This window comes from Epinephelus moara, chromosome 5 (assembly GCF_006386435.1).
Source record: "Epinephelus moara isolate mb chromosome 5, YSFRI_EMoa_1.0, whole genome shotgun sequence".
NCBI classification, from domain to species: Eukaryota; Metazoa; Chordata; class Actinopteri; order Perciformes; family Serranidae; genus Epinephelus; species Epinephelus moara.
In genome coordinates this window covers 46,330,284-46,334,234 of record NC_065510.1, presented here as the reverse complement: position 1 = coordinate 46,334,234, position 3,951 = coordinate 46,330,284, and positions in this window count along the sequence as shown.

The window sequence follows — 3,951 nt, the reverse complement described above, 5'->3', positions numbered from 1 at the left end:
CGCCACCAAATACATTTGGCTTTTTGATGGCTTCAACAATCTCATATCCTCAAGAAAATTGATATATAGGTCAAGAATGGCGAGCTCTTACATCTGATAGGGGCGTCGCCCATGGGGGGGACAAAATGCCTCTAAAGCGCTCTTTTGAAATTTTCAAAAACCCCTCCCCATAGGGTTTTTTTTGGAGTAGCAAGATGAAAATTTGTACATATGTGTAAGTTGCCCAGACGCACAAAAAAGTCACTGCTACTAATGGTCTACTCCAAACAGGAAGTAGCCCATTTTGATTTGGGGCGGCAGTAGCTCAGTCCATAGGGACTTGGGTTGGGAACCGGAGGGTCGCCTGTTCAAGTCCCCGTCCGGACCAAAAATATGGAGCGTGGACTGGTAGCTGGAGAGGTGCCAGTTCACCTCCTGGGCACTGCCGAGGTGCCCCTGAGCAAGGCACCGAACCCCCCAACCGCTCAGAGCGCCTGTCATGGGCAGCCCACTCTGACATCTCTCCACTTAGTGCATGTATAGGTCCAGTTTGTGCATGTGTGTGTTCGGACCTGTGTGTAATTGACAACAGAGTGAAAAATTGAATTTCCCCTCGGGGATTAATAAAGTATATAAAATTAAAATTAAATTAAAATTGATTTAAACTTTTCATTTTGGTGGCAATTTTGTGATTTCCACTCCTTGTATTTTAACGAACTCCTCCTACAGATTTTGTCCAATCAACTTCAGATTTGATACAGAACATCCTGAGACCATGCTGATCAAAAGTTATTAAAAGCTTTTCTTTATGTTAAGGGGCGTGGCAGCTATGGCGCCGCCATATTTGATGCATCGCCATGCATATTGGAGCAACTCTCTCTCCCACATACTTCATCGTAACTGCTTCAAAATTCTTGTACATGACAAAAGCCCCGCCTTGCACGCCACCTATTCTCATACTCACTCTATCTCATAGCGCCCCCTTGTGGAAACAGGAAATGCCATAATTTTATATTGATAAACACCAACCCCATACTCAACTACATTTTGTGGCCACGTATTCATCAAGTTGATGAATCTCCACAGTAACACACGTGTGCTGTCATGTAACAGGCTGCCCATGGTGACTTTCTATCCTTCGTCATGGAATATCAAGTCCTTATAACTCCATCATGCATTGCTCTTATTGGTCACCATTTGATATGTGTGATCATGGTCTGCCCCTGAACACATCTGCATAGCAATATATTGGTCTTACTCATGGCGCCACCTACTGGATGAATGAAACATAACATTCTAAAGTCTGATGCAGAGGGTTTAATTTTGATGTCTCGTCATGAAACAGGAAATTGCTATTACTTTGGAGTAAATGGTCCGATGTCCACCAAAACTTGATGACATGATTCATATTAGTCCTGCCCTGAAGACATTTATATGACAATATACCGTGATAATCATTGCGCCATCTTGTAGCGAAAGGAAGTACTTCTTATCAGACATTTATCTTTGGATTAACCTGAAATTTCACTGCTGTGGTCTATATTTGATGTACACAAACATGACATATTATTAGTGTCTACGCCCACTGCAGAGGGTTTAATTTTGATGTCTCGCCGTGAAACAAGAAATTGCTATAACTTTAGAGTAAATGGTCCGATGTCCACCAAACTTCACATGATTCATATTAGTCCCACCCTGAACACATTTATATGATAAAATACCGTGATAGTCATAGCGCCACCTTGTGGCAAAAGGAAGTACTTCTTATCAGACACCTATCTTTGGAGTAACCTGAAATTTCACTGTTGTGGTCTATATTTGATATACACAAACATGACATATCATTATTGTCTACGCCTGCTGCAGAGGGTTTAATTTTGATGTCTCACCATAAAACAGGAAATTGCTATAAATTTGGCGTAAATAGTCCCTTCTCCATCAAACAACAGATGATTCATATTAGTCCTGCCCTGAAAACATTTATATGACCATATTTCCTGATACTCATAGTGCCACCTACTGGTGACAGGAAGTAGGTCTCATCAAACACTTATCTTTTGATTTATCTGAAAGTTAACCCTATGGGCCCGAACGACGCATAGTGCGTCCAAATTCACACGTGTTCTTCTCTATGGATTTTCGCAACCGTTCATCATAGTGAGAAGCCACGCATATCACGTGAAACAGCGGAATCATAGCTTTTCCGAGACTTGTCGGTAGTCCAATGTTTTCACAGCGAAAAAAAATTACAAAGTTACACTAAAATTATGTATAACAGAGCTTTCATACAGCTTTGCACACACATTACTCTTGGATAGATTACTCGCGAATGCAGGCTTGCACAGAAATGCCACGCATATCACATGAAAGCTCAGGAGCAGAGCTTTCCAGTGATACCACACACATCATTGTGCTGTCATCCCATCATGCTATAAATACAGATCAATTGTCTACAAAATACAAACCTGACGAATTTCTTTACAATACATTATACAGATCTTGTTATCAGTCACTTCATATAGTGAGGAATATCGTATCTTACCACGTCTTAGGCTTGCGTGTGTTTCTCCCTGTATATCCACATTTGTAGTCGGGCTTTCAAGATGCAAATATCTCCATATTGTCCAGTTGACACTCCATCAAACTTTGTATGACAAGACAAGCGCACTTCACCTTTGCGCACCCAGACAACTGCAGCCTGCATGCATAACAGGGCCGTAGTCACCATATACATTGAGGGGGACACGTGGCCCCCCACAATTGCCCAAAATGTCCCCCCAATATATATCTGAAACTGAAAAACAAATATTATCTTGGAGGACATCATTGCACTTGGTTGACTATTTTTCTATTATCTGATATGTAAATATTGCATGTTTCTTTCAGATAAAACACATTTTTGACTTGTGAATGAGTCAATGGAATTTCTTGCAATAATGAAAAAATACTAGCAATCATGTTCGCCTGGCACAAACCACATGTTTAGGACAACTGTGAAGTGACAGAATGTCCCAGCATCATGGCTCTTATATTGCCAGATTCTAGAGATACTCCCCTCTTCATATATGGCAGAATATGTCATTTTCCAACTTGCTATGCTGAGATACATATAAAAATGTAAGAATTTAGTCAAAAGGATTTGTTTTTTTCATTGATATAAAAATGTATATAAAATACAGGCACATAGGAGGACATGGAATGATGGCAAATCTGGTTAGCCCAGATTGTCCTGAAAAAAACAAAATACAGCATGTGTATGTAGCCTTTATAATGACTGTGATATGAGCTGAAAAGTAAAGGCAGTAAAAATACCCCAAAAAGACCTAGGGCCCATAGGGTTAAATGCTGTGATGTATATTTGATGGATAAAAACATGATGTATAATTAGTGCACTCTCCAACTCCCTCTAATGGAAAAAGGAAGTGATACAAAATGTGAAATATGTCATCCCAGCACTGTATCAAGGATATGCCAAGTCACTTTTTTTTAAAGATATTTTTATGGGCATTTTTTGCCTTTAATTGATAGGATAGTGAAGTGTGAAAGGGGGAGAGAGAGAGGGAGAGACATGCAGCAAAGGGCCACAGGCTGGAATCGAACCCGGGCTGCCGCGGTAACAGGCCTGCACATGGGGCGCCCGCTCTACCACCAAGCCACCAACGCCCGACAGACGCGTCAGAAGGCATCCTGCCAGCCCCCCCAAGTTGCGTGAAGGTGCAAGGGCCCGTTCATCGCTGCTTGCAGCTTTAATTATTATTATATTTATTATTATTATTTAAAATTTTTAAATTTTTAATCTGACTCTTTCTCCTTGACTGCTGTAACACTGGAATTTCTCAATTGTGGGGTCAATAAAGGTCTATCTTATCTTATCTTATCTTATCTTAAAATTTGAAAGGAATTGCCGATTAACCAAACTGGAAGAATCTCGTTTAATCTGGACAGACAGTCTCAAAACTTATAAGAGGGGCC